Below are 18,402 nucleotides of genomic sequence, written 5' to 3' on the forward strand. Positions count from 1 at the left end.
AGATTCATCAGCATTCTACTGTGATTTTTTCCTAATAGACACATGTGTGTGTCATTTTGCCTAATAGACACATTTTTGCAAAGCAATTTCCCCTAATGTGATGCTTTTGTGTGTGTGTGTGTGTGTGTGTGTGTGTGTTACGTTCACTAATATATGCACATTTATGCACAGTTTATGCATTTTGTTCTTGGCTGGAACACCACACTGCAAAATTCAGAGAAGTGCACATTTTGAAGGATGGCTTTCTTTCCATTCTCAGATACTTTCAGAAAGTGCAAGTTAGGTACGTTCACCTTGAAATGTGAAGGGAATCAAATCCCCCCCCCATCCCTAAGACTCCAAACTTACTTCCCTCATGGAACTCAGTGTGGCACATACCAGGTTTGCAGGCAGCCACCCGCCCAGGTACAGACAGAGCCCAGAACTGCTTAACTCCCACAAGGGTGGTGCGTCACATGCCTTCTGATCAGGCCCTACTGGCATCTGTTAAAAGGGGGGGGGCAGTTCACTCAATGGATGCAGGCCCACCTGAACTGATCCAGCCACCCTCAGACACACACTCAAAGAGACGCATGCAAAGTGTGGCAGTGATTCACATAAGCAGAGCCTTGCTGGATCAGGCTCATGGCCCATCTAGTTCAGCGTCCTGCTTTTACAGTGGCCAACCTGATGCCTGTGAGAAGCCTGTAGGCAGGATCCAAACACAAGAGCACTCTCCCCTCTTGTGGTTTCCAGCAAGTGGTATTCAGAAGCATTACTGCCGCAGTTGTAGCCATCAATAGCCTTCTGCTCCATGGATTTGTCTAATCCTCTTTTACAGCGATCCAAGTTGGTGGCCATCACTGACTCTGGTGGAAGCAAATTCCCAAGTATAGCTATGCATACTGCGTGAATAGTTGCTTTCTTTTATCTGTCCTGGATCTTCCAACATTCCACTTCCTTGGATGTCCCCAAATTCTGGTGTTAGGAGAGAGAGAGAACAACTTTATTCTATTCACTTTCTCCATACCATGCATAATTTTTCCAGCTCCTGCCGTGCCACCTCTTACTCACTGTTTCTCCAAACAAAAAAAACCCCAAACCCTCATCCTACCTTCTCCCCAGACATAGTGACTCAACTCTTTATCTACATGTGAAATATATAACTGGTGTATGTTAATTGGTTTCCAGAAACACTTGATTCATCTAAGAGCATCTCTTAGAAAAGAAGGTGCCCCGCTGCCTCACTGCCCCGCCTTGGCTGCTGGAAGCAGAAGCTTGAGATTCCAGCGTGCCCATGCTGGGTGGGGGATGTGCTTGCTGTTTGCACTCTGGCTATGGGAACAAGGAGCCACCTGAAGTGGATTAAGAGCTCCTTGTAACTTGTGTTAGCTAGCCTGCTCTTTGTGTCTTTGTTTTCTTTACATGCCCAGTTTTACGTTCTCTTCTATTTGCTTCAAATGAAGCTTGTTGGAGATGACAATGGGGTTTTAACTGGGGTGATTCAAAACACTCAGCCTACAGAAGCTTCCTATCGCTGAGTAATCTGATGCTGCTTGGGGTGAGGGTGCACATGACACTCCACCCAGGGATGCTACCGTCTGAAACCACTTTCCCAAGGTGAGCAGTTCTCCCTGGCTCTCCGTATTTCGAATAGCAGTTACCCTGCCCAATGCCCCTTGCTGGATGTTGTTGATGAGAGGGAGAGGAGAGGGATGGGCAGGGTGTGTAAAGTGTACTCCAAAAATAATCTGGGGTGGAGGGTGGGAGGATTGACCTGGTTTGCATGCAATGCTAAACCAAAACATGGCTTGGTGCAAACTCATGAGTGTGCAGGATCATGGAAAGGAGATTGTATCTGCTCTGCTTCTCCTTGGGGAAGGGCTGTAGCTCTGTAGCAGAGCTTCAGCTTTACATGCCCAGTTCAGTCCCCCACATCTCCATGTTGACACTACTGAGCTAGATGGACCCAAGGGTCTGATTCAGTTCCAGGCATATTACTGTGTTCTTCTAGTCCTGTTGTTGCTGCAAGCTAAGCCATGGTGAGCATGTCATCTGATCCTGGGCTCATGGTTTGACTCACACCAGACAAGCCACAAGCTACAGCAACCAAAGGTTGTTCTTGGTTTGTCTGGAGGAGACAAACCCAGGTTCAGACAACAAGATAAGCCAGACCATGCAGTAGGAGCAGGATCAGAAGAAAAGCAAAGTTAACGTGATCTCTTATCCAGGACTCCGCATGTTCACTGAGCCCCGGTTTGGCTTAGCATCACATGTGATTTGAAGCATTGTGCACACAATTAATTTAGATTCCAGATTAGATTCAGTTCATGCCCATATGGCAGTGATGGGGAGACCATGCCCCCCCATCCCCGATGTTGTTGGACTCCACTTCCAATCAGCCGCTGGCCAGCATGGCCAAAGATCGGGGCTGATGGGAGTTGTAGTGCAGCAACCTCGGGGAGGGGGGCACAGGCTCCCTATCCCCGCATTATGGCAATTATATCATATAGGGCCCACCCCTATATATTTTGCTGCCTGAACAGGAGCAGCAAAAGCCCTCTCTCCAACCCAGTCACACTGTATAGCACTATATAGTACAGCCAAGATATCTGGCACCAGAGGCAGAAAACCCTGTAAGCAGTAAAAATATAACAATAATACAACCATTTTCTGCCCTTACATGGCTCCCCAAATCAGCTGCCTGAGGCAGATGGTGCAGGGGGGATTGTGACCGATATGGTGCTCTCCAGAGGTTGCTGGATTACAACTCCCATCATCCTTGACTGCGGCTGACGGAAGTTGTAGCCCAAAACATCCGGAGGATACCATACTGGTTACACATGCCACAGCAGGCCCTTGAGTGCACACTCATAGCATCATCACAGCCATACAAATAACGCATTGGACCAGAATTTGCTGTCGCTCAATGGGAGAACATCTTCTTTGCATGCGAAAGATCCCAGATTCAATCCGCCAACATCTCCAGGTAGGGCTGGGAAAGATTCCTTGCCTGAAACCCTGGAGAGCCATTCCTGGAGAGCCAGTGGGGGCATTCCTGAGCTCGATGGATCAAGGGTCTGACTCATAAGGTAGCTTGCTACCACTACAATCCTGCTTCAAAGGAGTTCACAGATCGGTTGACTCATAAAACCTACCCAAAGTCTTTAGTGTGCAGGCTTCACTGTCAACTCCATCTGCTGCAGAGGTTTTTGATGCGATAACCAGGAAATGTGTGCTAAGCAGGGTGAAGCCTGTGACAGCCTCTCTTGTCACATGTCTGTTTCCGATGACCTCTCTGGGGCAAGTGCCAGGCGCAAGCTGGTCCTGAGATAACTCTCTTTAGCGGAGACGGCTGCAGTGTAGGAAAATGATACCAGTCTTAAAAATAGGAATGGCAGCATGGACAACAAACCGATTCCTGGAACTCTGTGCTTTAAAATATGGCCATTGGGTGTCTGGGTGTCCTACTTTATAGGGGGCAGTCCACTCTCTGCCCAGGTTCTGTCCTCTGTAAAGTAGGGTCCACGGCCACCCTACTTGGAAAAGAGGACTGTCCAAATAAGAACAGTTGAAGTGGGAAATAGGCAAATCTGTCATTTTTTGTTTCTCCCAGTTTCTCATTCTTCTAGTCTTAAGTACAGTTCCCCACATTTCCACATCAGTTTGCATTGCTGTTTTCATGAAAACCCCTCGGTATTTTAATGTGAACTTCTCCTAAGATGCACATATTTGTATGCAATTTCCCATTTTTGCCCCTAATACAATGCACTTTCGTAAGTTACTTTCACTAAGATATGCATTTTTAAAACTGCACACTTTACCCTAGTATATGCATTTTTGTCCACATTGCCTGGATGGGAAACTGCACTTCGAAATCTGCAGGAGCGCAAACTTTGAGGGGTGGCTATGTTTTGGTTTGCATGCTGTTGTTGTTTTGGGGGGAAAGTGTCAATTAGCTTCGCCTTTAAATAGGAACTGAATTTCTCGTCCACCCCTAACTACATAAAACTGCCTTTTGGAAAGGTCAGCTGGTTGAGGGATAAACAAACCAATGCTGGCTAGCTGAAGCCTAAGCAATTGTGAGGCTGCAGTGCTCCATCCCCTTCGCTGAGCATTGCCTCCACCACACTCAATGGGACTTAACTTCTGCAAGCACATGTATAGGGCTGCTGTGTAAGGGGAGTAGGTCAGCTCACTCCTGTACTATTTTTCTCAAGATCTTTTGATCTAATCAGATTAATCCTTGGATCTGTAACGGCTTTTCCTATTTATTTATTTATTTATTTATTGTTTTACACGGGGAGCCTGTAAGAAAGACCTTGGAGCCGTTCCATCCTCAGGACAAATGGATGTGTCCTTGTGATGTTTAGAGGCTACCCAAGGAACATCGCCCACCCCTCCTTCCCATCCCACTTCCCCGGTGGCCCAATAAATATGTAAAAAGCTGCAGAGACCGATTTAATCAGGAGCAGAGAGGAGGCAGAGCCGCCCTGGGATCGGCAGATGATGAGAGAGGGGAGCCGTTCCCTGCAAGAGTGAGACAAGACCTTGGACCAATCTGCAACATTTTCAATCATTTTTCGTCTTCTTCCCCCCACCCCTCCCCATCCCCGTGCACTAAACTCATTTCATTCTGCCAGCTTTTATGGCTGTGGGGATGATCTATGGAGACACCAGCATTACTTTGGTGTGTGCCAGCCACATAAATACTCACAGCCAGGGGATAGGGAAGGGGGGGGGGACAACTCTGCCCTGGGGAAGAAAGAATAACAACCAAGGAGACTGAGATATATATGTGTATGTGTGTAAGAAACCTCGTGTTGCTTCTTTGCCCTGCATTGTTGAACATGCCTCCAGGTCTGCCCCCACTGACAACTGCTTCATAGGGTGGCTGTGCATGCCTTTAATAGCAACTTGAGCCTCAGACTGAACCAGCCAGTTGGTTAGAGCATGGTGCTGATAATACCAAGGTTGCAGGTTTGAGCCCCGTATGGGGCAGCTGCATATTCATTCTTGTATTGCAGGGGGTTGGATTAGATGATCTTCACGGTCTCTTCCAACTCTACAATTCTATGAGACATTTTGGCACTTGAGGTGAACCACAAAATGCTGCCCCCACCAGTTAAGAAGGAGTGAGTGAATAGCTACATCAGGAACGAGGGGGGAATAAAAATCCTACATGAGGATCTGCTGCTCCTGTGGATCCTGCCCCACCTTGCCACATGAGTAGGCCGGTCCACTCATTAATCTTGTTCACATGTTACGCTGAACACAGATACAAGCCGTCTCTACACATGTACAAGTGTGTGTGAAAGAGTCTATTCTTGTTGATTCATAAAACTCAGCTGTTTGTGTTCACAGGAATGCAGATTGTCCACTGGTTGAAAGTAAAATCTGAACACCCCTAATATCACCTGCTAATCAGAAGTGGGCAATGTGGTGGGGCGATGGAGCTCATCTGACCTCCCAACGGCTGAGTTGCTGCTGCTTCCCAAAGAGGAGAGGGGGAAGAGGCGGTGTCAAGAGAGGTTGGCACAGTGCAAACACACTGGCAGGAGAGCCAGAGAGGCTCCTTTGGTATGTTCGCACCGCACTGACCTCCCTGCTTCCTCCCTGCTCCTCCCTAGTAAGGAGCAGTGACTTAGGTGTTGGGAAGTCCGATTAGTGCCACCACCCCGCCACACTGTCCGCTACTCTGGCTAATGCCTATCAGGCTTCTACAGAGAAATGTTGAAAAGCTGGTAAGCATGCTAGTCAGTTGCAGCAGAAGCTTGTCAGTATTCCAATTTTTCATCCTTAAAAAACATGGCAACATGACGAACGTTAGCTGGAGTTTTGGGGATTTGTTTATGAGTGTGGAATCCCTTTGTAGTCAGGAGCACTAAGTGTTTTAATTTAAGCCCTTTCTCTCTCTTTCCAACTACAGGCACATTCTTTAGTGCTGATTAGAAAGTCTGATTTCATTGCAGTTATTTCTTTAATAGCTTTTATGTGCCTCTGCGTCTGCCTCCGACTCGCCCCCTTGCATACAGAAACATGCACACACCCACACAGAATGTGTCTGCCTCTGTCTCGGGGGCGTTTCATTTAAATTAACAGCTCTGATTCTCCTGGGATTTTCAAACAATATTCCAAAAAGCCCTGTGATCCCTCAGAAATGTCCTAGGAGTATTGCAACGAGAAGATCAGCCGTGGTAGAGAAGGATCCCGGAGAAAGTGGTGCCCCGCATTACTGATTTCCTCAACAGCCTGTTGCAGAAGAGATGGAGCCAATGGCCTCATCTGCATTATATATTTAAACCACCATTATACTGCTTTAAATAGTTATGGCTTCCCCCAAAAGCACCCTGGAAACAATAGTTTGTTTAAGGCACTGACAGTGGATCTTTTCATGGCAGGATGAGATAAATATTATTTATTTCTTACACTTTATGCTATCCTTCCTCCAACAAATTCTGTTTAGTTCCTGGCACAATTTAAGCTGTCAGCATGATTACTTTTAAAGTCCTACTGCTGCTAAAAGGCAGCTAAAAGGCAGTCACTTTCTCTCACGGGGAGCCTTTTAGGGGGCAAATTGGGAGGAGCAACAGGTGTGTTTCTTTTCTTTGTGCACAAACACCAGAGGTTTCTGCGTACAGTCGCAATCTCGCCATCCAAGGAAGCAAAAAGTGTTATCACCATTCAAAGATGCATCCCACCCAGGAAAAAGCGCTTGAGGAAGATGTGAAGCAGGGCTTGTGTGGGCTGTGACCTGGGGAGACATGGCCTAGGAAAAACCTTGAGGACCTGAGGTTCCCCATTCCTGTCCTAATGGCTCAGGCCGGGGATAACTGAAATACTGTCTTCTGCACCTTCCTGCTTGCTCCCTATGATCTGTTGGAGAGGCTTTTCTTCATGGCTGAAATACCATTGGTTGGACTGAGAGAGAGGGCCTGATTTGTAGCAGTGCCCAGAATACAGTGTGGTATAGTGGTTATGCTGGCAGCCTAGGAATAGGGAGAACCAGGTTCAAATTCCCACTTGCCCTTGAAGCTCACTGGGTGACCTTGACCCAGTCCTTGTCTCTTTGCCCAACCTACATCAAAGATAAATGTGGGGGAACAGTCAACAACAATGTATGCTGCCTTTTGCTTGTTAGAGGAAAGTTGGGGTATAAATGTCCCAAGGAGTCAACTCATTTCGGTCTTTGAGAACTGTGTTCACAGCTGTAGCTGGGGCTGCATTTCTGGGTGTGTTAGCCTTCCTCTAAACTAAAATCTACTAAAGTGCTCTTCAGCTGAGTTGCAGTTCCCCTCCACATTTTCCCTCCCCAAACCCTACATTTATGGCTCAGGCTACATTTAGACCTCACCAAAGCTCCCCCTGTCCTCTTGCTTTTCACCACTGCAAAGGCTATCATTAGAGATCTGGCAGGCACAGCTAACCTCAGAATGGGGAGGCAGAGGGGCCCCTCTAGGACTGCAGGGAGGGGGGGCTTCTTAGGGTCTGGTCTGAGAGCATAAACGGGAGACAGAACAGGCTATGTTGCAGATTCGGACATATGCTACGACCTGCACCTCCATCACTTTAGGCAGTAAACTACGTAGCTCTAGAAACTGTCCATATAACTCTCACTCTTCTAAGTTTTAATTCTTCTTCTTCTGGGAATGTTATCAAAAGAAACAAAGGATGGTTCTTTGCTGAGATTTTGAAAGTAAAGCTATCTGGAGAGAGCAGCATTGCCTCCAGACTGCCATTATTTTGCAGTGGGGATTTAAGTGCATATTGGATATTTAGTAGTAGATAGGTAGCCGTGTTGGTCTGTCATAGTCAAAATAAAAAAGATTCCTTCCAGTAGCACCTTAAAAACCAACTAAGTTAGTTCTTGGTATGAGCTTTCGTGTGCATGCACACTTCTTCAGATACACTGAAACAGAAGTTGCCAGATCCTTCTATATAGTGAGAAGGTGGGGAGGGGTGTTATTCCTGTAAGACCTATTACAGTCGTTAAGAGTCGTCAACAGGCTCTCTCAGCTATCTGCCTATCTTCCATTCCCACCACCCTTCTGAATAACACCCCTCCCCACCTTCTCACTATATAGAAGGATCTGGCAACTTCTGTTTCAGTGTATCTGAAGAAGTGTGCATGCACACGAAAGCTCATACCAAGAACTAACTTAGTTGGTCTTTAAGGTGCTACTGGAAGGAATCTTTTTTATTTTGGATATTTAGGTTTCTGCAATTAAAATGAGGCTCTTCTGGATTATTTGTTTATTCAGCATCCATCTTGATTTGCTTGCACAAACATTACACAATGGTTAGACGAGGGATTCAGATACACTAAGTCAGTTATATCGTAACTCCATTGTAAAGATAAAATACCAGATGGAACTGCAGAGCAAAAACTTTGTCTATGTGATTTTACATAGGGTTGTTTTTGTTTTGTTTTGTTTTGCTTTTGTCATAATGATCTAATTTATTACTTATTTATAGCGTTTTCCCCCTGTGTGTAGATCCAGCCTTGGTCCAGTATTCACTGAGTGTTCTGATTTATTTCTGGGGAGGTTATATGGCAAAGAGCATTCATCCTGATTTGCTTGTGGGGTGCTTATATGGCTTCCCATTATTCATTCATACCACACTTTTCAGCCCATTTCCTCATTACTTTCCAGACCGTAAAAAAACCAGCTGGTTTTTTTTTAGTGGATGTGTTGTGCGAGGGGAGTACTTTAATCCACTTTATAACTGCAAAGCTAAAGTTCTGGTATGTACTTGAATCGTTCCTGCTAAATAGTGACAGTCCAGAGGCAGCCTGAGAAACAAGGCTCTGAGTTGCCCCATAATCTAGAATAATTTCATATCTCACACTGCTTGTCATATAGTCACACAGCCTAGGCTGGAGGCATCCATAGATGAAAGTGCTTATGGAAGGCTTAATCTGTCAATTCCAGTTTCTTATTTTTCAAATCTTAAATTCAGTTCTCCACATTTTTGCAAAAGTTTGCATTGTTGTTTTTTAAGTTCTCGTGAAAATTCCTCAACATTTTAGTCTGAATTTCTCTTTACAGACACATCTTTGCAAAGCGATTTCCCCTAATATAATGAATTATTTTCATTTTAAAAAATGAATGTATGCATTTATATGGTCACTCTACACAAGTATATCAATTTTTGTAAACATTAATTGGCTGGAAAAATGCATTGCAAAGTTCAGAGAAGTGCAAATTTTGAGGGATGAGTGTGTTTCAGTTTGCATCTTGTTTTCGAAAGTGCAAATTAGGTAAGCTCTCCTTTAAATATGAACTGAATTGACTTGCTCCCTCATCACTAGTCATCTTCACATAAGTGTTGTGCAAGCATATTTTACTTTAATATACTATTATTATTAAATTTATTACCCACTCTTCCCCCAGCAGGTCCCAGGGCAGGTTACAACAATTTAAAATTCAATATTAAAAACAGTTAAAACAAATTACACTCACATGAATAGGGTGGGTCCAAATCAGGATGAATGCAGAATAAATAGGTCATCTGGATGAGCCCCAAAATTACTTCTGCAACTGCCAAATATTCAGATCTGGGGAGCATTTTTTCACCCAGCTCCTCTCCAGCTTAATTAACAAGGTAAGGCCCAGGTACGTCAATGGATGTGTGCAAAGTATGTTAGGCATAATCGTTACACGGGTGCAGAGAAAAGACTTGGCGTTAGGATATAAAGCAAGGTAATTTTATGGGAATTGAGGAACTAGAGCCAAGGAAGAGCTCAGCTCAATTAATTAACAAAGTGAGGTCCATGTCAGTTAATCTATTACGAGTGAAATTTTGGCAAACTTATTACAACTGTCAAAAAAACGGATGGAGAGAGAAGACATCACTCAAACCACTTTGAAGCTTTAAAATCCATTTTATTGCCTTTATTTACATATGCATTGTTGTACGGTAAATGGTCACCAACTTGGGTGAGATGCTGGAAACCAGAGGGAGGGGAGAGTGCTGTTGCTGTCAGGTCCTGCTCAAGGGTTTCCCAAGGGCACCTCATTGGCCACTGTGGGAACAGGGTGCTAGACTAGATGGGCCCCTGGCCTGATCCAGTAGGGTCCTGGGTTCTTAAACATTTCTATGCCACCTCCACACACAAAACTACAAAAATCACATTCTAACAAAATACAATCATTTAAAACAGCAATTCAAAATACTTCCGCAACCTAGAAGCACGGTCATTTAAAATTAAGTAAAATAGTTTAAAATCAGTGACACTAGAGATTATTAAATACTTAACTTGCTCCCTCCCTTTTTTCCCCTCCCACACTTTTGCTTCAAATGTATTCCATTTTCAGGGTCACCCCTCTCCTGCAATCTTAAATTCTAAGGTCTCTGAGTATTTTTCAGGATGGATTCAGGCACATACCAAAGAGAGCCAGTGTGATGCAGTGGTCAGATCGCTGGACTAGGACCTGGGAGGCCAGGGGTTCAAATCTCTACTTGACCATATGAAGCCCAGTGGAGGGCCTTGGGCCGGTCACTGCCTCTTACCCTAACCTACCTCACAGGGTTGTTGTGGGGATTAAATGAGGAGGGGGAGAACCATGTAAACTTGAGCTTCTTGGAGAAAAAGGTGGGATATAAACACATTTTTTAAATTGTGTTTTGATGGTGTTTCTTTTTTCATCCATTTGTTATAGTCCGTATTGTTTTATATTTAAATTATATTTATATTTTTGTGTTTCTAGTAAATAAACTGAAAATAAATGATAAAGGAATGGTGGGCTGGTAAGGCTATGTGACCAGGGGAATTCCAGTACTGACTAGTACCTTCTTTCCCCGCAAACCCACCTGCACACATCTACGTTCTGGTTTCCCTTGACTCACCCTGAGCTGGAAGCTGCAGTGCCACAAGAGATGGAGGAGACATTCAGTTCAGTTCCCACTTGAAGGTGAACCTACCCAATTCACTCTTCCCAAAACAATGAATTAACCAAAATGCAGCCATCCTTCAAAATTTGCACCTCTCCAAATTTTGCTGTGCAGTTCTCTAGCCAAGTAATGAGTGCAAGACAGATATAAATGCATAAACTAGGGTGAAGCGTGCATAAAAATATACATATATCTGTGAAGATACCATACAAAATGCATTATACTAGGGGAAACTGCTTGCCCCGGGTCCTGATGCCAGAGTCCTTGGTTCTAAGGAGCAAGACTTGGAATGAGTAGCCGCCACCACTTAGAGAGGGCATGTTTTGTAATCGTCATGACAATAAAAGTTGGCAGTTTGCATGTCTGAACTGGCTGCCTCTCCCTTCACCTGGTTTCAGTTCTGTTTGTATCCACAGGACTTCCACACCCTTCCACCGCATTCTCGGCACAGAGTCAAAACGCCCCGCAGGACAGAAGCCAGCTGCAAAGCAATCAGATTGGAGCGTTGCCTTTGGCCCCTCAGCATGGAAATAGGCTGAAGGTGGCATAAGATCAAAAAAGCAGCCAGGCCTGTAGGGGCTGCCTCTTAAATTTCCAAGACTGGCAGGTTCCTGAACCTCCCCAAGGAAGCAGAGTGCTTGGGGAACACCAGCATGGAATGGGGATAAGTCACACAGTCCAACACAATCCTGGTTCTCAAAAATATCTAGGCCAGGGCTCAGTGGTAGATGATTGGATTTATATGCAGAAAGTGCCATGTTCACTATCTCCAGATAGGCTGGGAAATACTCTCTTTGTGCAGTCCTGGAGAGCTGCTAACTGCCAGTATAGGCAGTACTGAGCTAAATGGACAAATGGCCTGATTCTGCATAAAGCACCTTCCTATATTTTAATTATGACCTACCTCACGGGGTTGTTATGAATATGAAATTGGAGGAGCGCAACATACGCTGCTGTGAACTTCTTGTATCAAAGGCAGAATATAAAGTGGTACCTTGGGTTAAGTACTTAATTCGTTCTGGAGGTCCGTTCTTAACCTGAAACTGTACTTAACCTGAAGCACCACTTTAGCTAATGGGGCCTCCTGCTGCCGCCACGCCGCCAGAGCACGATTTCTGTTCTCATCCTGAAGCAAAGTTCTTAACCCGAGGTACTATTTCTGGGTTAGCGGAGTCTGTAACCTGAAGCGTCTGTAACCTGAAGCGTATGTAACCTGAGGTACCACTGTAGATGCATTTAAAAGGGGAGGGCTGTGATATCAAGGAGGCAAGATGGCATTTTGACTTGCTGCTCCTTCCTTCCCCAGAAGCAAAAATAGCCTAGCTTGCTCCAAAACAAAGTCTTGCTCAAACTTTTAACAGCTCCAAGCAGGCTATGAGCTACAGAATCAGAGGATCACAAATCCACACTCTGGTGGGGCAGTGCCCCATTTTCTCCAATGGACCAGCCTCTACTGCGCAGGAAGGGTTTTATCGGGATTCACATGGGTCCAGAAATGAGGATGACCATCTCACCTTGCCTATGGATAGGGCCGGCTGTGTCTAGCCACAGTGAATCAGAGATGAAATAGCTGAAAGCTTGGAAAGGCTCCATAAACGTTTGCTCTATGGGAGCCGTTATTTTCTCTGCCTCCGAGTGAGAATGTCCCAAAGGGGAGCCGGCTGTAATTAACAGCCTGTTTTCCAAAGCAAGGACACCGTGATTTATTTTTCATAAACTGGTCCCCAGAGTACCTGGCAGCTCTCATTAGTAAACATTAATTTCAGTCTACCCTTTATGTAAATGTTCTTCTACAGTAGTTTTCTTCTTCTTCTCGTGCCTTGTCCCCTCCAGGAAACATGGCAGACATGACTGGAGGGCAATGACATCGTCTTTCTAAACAGATTCCACATTTTGCAGTCAATAGTGCAGTGATTGCCAACCCAGCACCCTTGGGCGCCTGGGCACCCACCAAGGCCTTCATTGGCACTGTCAGCAGGGAACACAGACCCCTGAGTTTTCATTCATTTACAGTGGTGCCTCGCAAGACAAAATTAATCTGTTCCGCAAGTCTCTTCGTCTAGTGGTTTTTTCGTCTTGCGAAGCAACCCTATTAGCGGATTAGCGCTATTAGCGGTTTAGCGGCTATTAAAGGCTTAGCGGCTATTAAAGGCTTAGCAGATTAGCGGCTTAGCGGCTTAGAAAGGGGGGGAGCGGGGAAAAATCGGAACACTCGCAAGACGTTTTCGTCTTGCAAAGCAAGCCCATAGGGGAAATCGTCTTGCGAAGCAGCTCAAAAACGGAAAACCCTTTCGTCTAGCAGGTTTTCTGTCTTGCGAGGCATTCGTCTTGCGGGACACCACTGTATTTGAACAAAAATATTTAGTTCCTAGCCCTCTTAGAAAGAAAGCAAACTGGGCAGGTACCCGTCTAAGCAATTTCTGTGAAATGATCCAGGCTGGTTGCTCCTGCCTGTCAAGTGTTTTTAGCCAATGGATGAAGTCAAAACTGTGATTGATGAGTGAGTTGTTTGGACACCAGGCAATAAGAATTCATGGGGTGCTAAAGAACTGCTGTTGCCCCCTCCCCTTTTGTTGGCTCTTCCTTTGCCCCTAGGACCCAGGATGCATCTTTCTTGTGGTGAGTTCATCTGAGATCAAGTAGTCCCTGGAAATTGTTTTCTGAAACTACTATTACACAACAAGCATGATTGGACGTTAAAGAATCCCCATCCCCCCCCAAGACAGTGTAAAAACTTTGCAAAGAGACTTAGTCATGTCTCTTGATGTGCAGGAGTTAAGAATTCCCTGTATAGCTAACCTACCGTACAATTGTATAGATGTCTACAAGTGCTAGTGTTTGATGGAGTAATCCCAGGTACAAGGGTAAAGGTTGGAGGCCTGGGCTTTGGGACTTCTGGGATCCACGTTTAGCCCTGGCCCTGGAGCTGTGCCACTCATTCCAGCCCTTGTGTGATTAAAGTAGACTTCCATAGCAGGGAGTTTTGTGTACTGTCAATCGCTGGCATCTCCAGGTAGGGCTGGGCAAAAACCCTATCTGAAACTTTGGGTACCCACTGCCAGTCAGCACTGACAGAACTGGGCTGCAGGAGTCAGTCATCTGATTTAGTATAAGGTATCTTCCTATGTGCCTAACATGGCACTCCCATTCCTCTTACAGAACCAGCAGGACTGGGAGTTGAATCTTAGTTCAATACAGGCATGGGATATTGTTGAGGGCAAGAGGGTAGTTACATGGGTGCAGGGCAGACCACAGGGAACACACAGCCCTTTTCTCCCAACAGAAGAGGAGCTCAGGAGGAAGGGCTGGGGGGCTGCCCCTCCAGCACCTGCTGCCTGAAATGGTTGCTGCACCTGCTGCCTATCTAATGGCAGGGCCGGCCCTGGCTAGACAAGTGTCACCGCACTCCAGATTTACCGGGTTGCATCTTAGAATAACCAGTGAGGGCTAGACCAGTAAGACAGGGTCTTACTCCACTACCCTACCTACAGCCAGCCCCAGCCCAGGCTACACTTGCCAGCCTTTCTACGGTCAGTCAGTCCTGGTGGTGCCACAGCCTGCCTGTCTGCTTCCTCCACCTTAGTCTCAGTGGTAGAACACAGCTGGGAGGAGGATGGGGACAAAAGTAGCACTAGCTGACTGTGCCTGCCATTGGCTCTGGCGCCACCTGCTGTTCGGCTCCCTGTCTTCTGCCCTACCAGTCTCAGTCAGCATCAGCCACCACTGGTGATAATGCCTGAAGAGGGCAAACATGTCTCAGGCAGGAGCTCCACAGGTGGTGTGCCACCACAGAAGGAGTCCTGCCTCCGATCAATGACCACCCAACTATCGAAAACCAATAAGATCAGGGCCTCAGATGATGATCTCAGTGGGTCAGCAGGTTCATACAGCAGAAGGAGGTCCTTTAGATAGGAGTTTACTGGTCCTGCCTTGAGCACATGCTGAATCTGTTAAATATAACATGCATCTGAAGGGTAGGACAACCTTAAAATTCAACTTCAACCTGTTTTTTGCTCTGCATGCTAACTTCCTCTCAAGCAGCACAATGAAACATATTAATTAGCAAGAAAAACCGGCTTTCTCCTTCATGCGAAGCTGTACCACAAGATACTGGCCGTGTCTCTGTTTTTAATTAAACAGAAAATGTAATTATCTTGACAGCATGGCTTCTCCTCCGTGCCCCCCCCCCCCGGTTCCATTTGGTTAAAAAGAAAAAAAATGAAGGATAAAAAAGAGAAAGGATCTATTAGAATGGTGCAGCTTTGTGTTTTTTGGTTAGGGATGAGCTAAACTGTTTCTGCAGAGGAAGAAGAAAAGAGAAGTCACTCTCGCAGAGCCCAAGAAGAAAATAGCTCCCAGATGCCTGAAAGGAGTTTGCCCTCTTCCTAACACCGCTGAAGACTGCAGATCTGGTGTGGTTTGGGAGAACTTTCGGCTTCTCATATCCTCTTTGCTCCTTATGGGTTTGGCGACGGTCATGTTGTTCATTCTTTCATCCTAGTTGCCTTCATTTTATCTCAGATCACACAAAAAAGCAGGCAGGGAAATGACAGGGGTGAAGTCATCATCCCCAGCAAGTTAAGGGCTGCCAGAGCCAAACTGTGGAGCATCCACTTTGCGGTTCCGCATTCCGATTTCCACTGGTGAGATCTCTCTAAATAAAAGTCTGGGGTGATGGGTGGGTGGGAGTAAGTCTGCGCAGGCATTGGCCACATCTGCACCTTACTTTTCAAGCACTCGTTTCACCCACAAAGAATCAAGGGAACTGAAAGTAACTGTGCGCATTAGACTAATAGGTGTCACTATTAATGGTCAAAAACATATAATTAATATTTTTGCCGGTGATGTCACTCTCATGACTTCCAATCCAGCTAAGTCTGTACCTGTAATTATGTCAGAAATTGCAGGCTCTGGTCAGGCATCAGGATTTGCTGTAAATTATAGCAAGACGGAATTACTCTGCATCCACACTCCTCCCAACACGTTACTAAACCTATGAAAAGTATCTGGACTCAAAATTTGTACTTTGCATTTTCAGTATCTTGGTATTTTAATTCCCAAAGACATTTCTATACAGTGGTACCTCGGGCTAAGAACTTAATTCGTTCTGGAGGTCCGTTCTTAATCTGAAACTGTTTTTAACCTGAGGTACCACTTTAGCTAATGGGGCCTCTTGCTGCTGCCGCGCGATTTCTGTTCTCATCCTGAAGCAAAGTTCTTAACCTGAGGTACTATTTCTGGGTTAGCAGAGTCTGTAACCTGAAGCATCTGTAACCTGAAGCGTCTGTAACCCAAGATACCACTGTATTGGAAAAGCTAGATTATTGACCTGTTATTTCTGAGTTCACATCTAAGATACATAACCAGAAAAGACAACATTGCCATGACGTATGGCAGCAGTTAAGATGACGTTATTACCTAAAATATTTTTTCTCATTCAAAACATTCCATGACAGACTAATGATAATACTTTAAATGGCCCAAATTCCTTGTTTCGTTTATACGTCAAGGCAAATGATCAAGACTTAGACACAGTGTGTTATATACAGCTGCAGACAAAGGTGGTCTTGTTATTCCTTTTCCGGGCATTCCTATACACAGTTGTTTCAGAATGGCTTCTCTCTCCGAACCCAGAGAGGCCTGAAGTTGTCAAAGCCCTGCAACTTCAGGATTCAGTTTCTTTACAGTTTTGTCTCCAACAATCCTTCTCCCCAAAGAATGCTGTAACTGGAGCGTCTGACAGAGGCCAGCACTATGTGTTAGACAGCACAGCAACAGAGATAAGACAGTCATGAGTATTCTGCAGCTGCATCCTGCACGGGGAAAGTTCTATATCAAATTATGGAGAATTAACAGCACTCTTACGACAGCGCCACATGTCTCTCCTAAACATGATTGCACGTCTGCTTCTGCAGATCAAACTGCCATTAAAGGAGAGTGTAAGAAGAGGCTGCTGGATCAGGCCAATGGCTCATCAAGTTCAGCATCCTGTTCCTACAGTAGCCAACCAGATGCTTATGGGAAACTGGCAAGCAGGAGCCTTCCTCAGTGCCAGGCTACAGCTCCCATCATTCCTGACTATTGACTGTGCTTGCTGGGGCTGATGGGAGATGGAGTCCAACAGCATTTGGAGGGCGCACAGGCCCCCCTGTTCTGCTTTGAAAGGTTTCCTTCAGCAGCTCTTCTTCAGCTCCATTTGATGTTCCTTTGGAAGCAAGTTAAAGACAGGAGGAGTGGTTGCTACTGAATGGTTAAGTGGCACCCTCTGCTGGACTGCACATTCCTGCTTTGCACTGCAGGCAAAATGTTAGGGTTGACAAGTAGGGCTGGCAACAAAATGTTGCAGTGTAGCCTCACCCCCCACAACAGTAGTGCTCCTGTTCAGGGTTCCATATAGCCAGCCAGCCAGCCAGCCAGCCAGCCAGCCAACCAACCAACCAACCAACCAACCATACTGTCATCCAGGACAGTATAAGTGGTAAAGAATTCAAGCAGGCCAGTTCACACCCCTGCCTCTATTTTTCGTCCCAAACAGACAACACCTGTGGGGGCCCCAGGTTCCTCAACCTAGCTATAAGTAATAAAGCAATTCAAAAAGAGCACTTCCAGATGCTCCTTCCATGATTGCTAAACATACCCATTCCTCCTCAACGGGTTATTTAAAGAAGGGGCGGTCCCTTGGCTCCCCCCTCCAATATAGTATGACCTCCTTATTAGCAATAACACTTAAATAACACAGACTGAGTTCAGAGAAAAAAATTAATCTGATAACACCTTATTAAGGAAACTGAACAAAAGCAGTATATAATTTGAGGAGAAAGAAACAGAGGTTTTGTATTTCTCGGTTTGGGAGGAAGACATTCAACCAAACATACAGAGGAAAACTCCCTCAGAATTACAGAGCCAGTCAGAGCATGTGCTGCCTCAGTGCGGTTCATGCCTGGTTGCTAAGCAGCATCCCATCCCTCTCTTGACTAGTTGACTTTAGCATTAACAAAAATCACCCTTATGTTACAGACTGAATGAGCCATACTGTTGCATGTCCAACACATGTACCTACTGATACCTCCTTCTTGATTCTCAGTGGCCCCATTTTGGCAACAATCCTGTTGGCACTCATGGCCTGAGTTTGCTGTTAGAGGGAGCGACAAGGATGGTGACGAGCGGAAAACACAGAGAAGGGAAAAACCATATAATGATAATAATACATGATTGTGAAAATCTCTTCATCGGATTTATGGAAAATCCAACTAGCACATTCCCCTGACACTAAGAACACTTCAAAAAAAAAAAAAAAAACAATCACAAACCATAGATCTGTACATTTTCCAGTGAGCAATACACACTTAGCTCCCCTATCCTATAATTTTCAGAATAGTAAAATAACACATTAAAAAGCATTAGAGCGTGAAAGTTGATATCCTGCAGACCAAATGAGTGCAGCTGCAGGATGTGCTCCAATGTTTGACACTTAGGCTGCAAGATTAATGTATCTGCTCCCCAGCTGCACCCCTGCATTCTGGCAGT

General features: G+C 45.4%; 1 long non-coding RNA gene across 1 annotated transcript in view; it reads left to right on the forward strand.

The window, feature by feature from the left end:
* LOC309537402 overlaps positions 1-10,583 on the forward strand; it is a 61,946-nt gene extending 51,363 nt beyond the window's left edge. Inside the window, exon 4 of the long non-coding RNA XR_014221889.1 lies at positions 10,351-10,583. This is a non-coding gene — a long non-coding RNA (uncharacterized lncRNA). The remainder of the gene's footprint in view (positions 1-10,350) is intronic.
* Positions 10,584-18,402: the final 7,819 nt, after the last annotated feature.

The sequence above is a fragment of the Podarcis vaucheri genome (assembly GCF_965113315.1).
Source record: "Podarcis vaucheri genome assembly, chromosome: 7".
Taxonomy (NCBI): Eukaryota; Metazoa; Chordata; class Lepidosauria; order Squamata; family Lacertidae; genus Podarcis; species Podarcis vaucheri.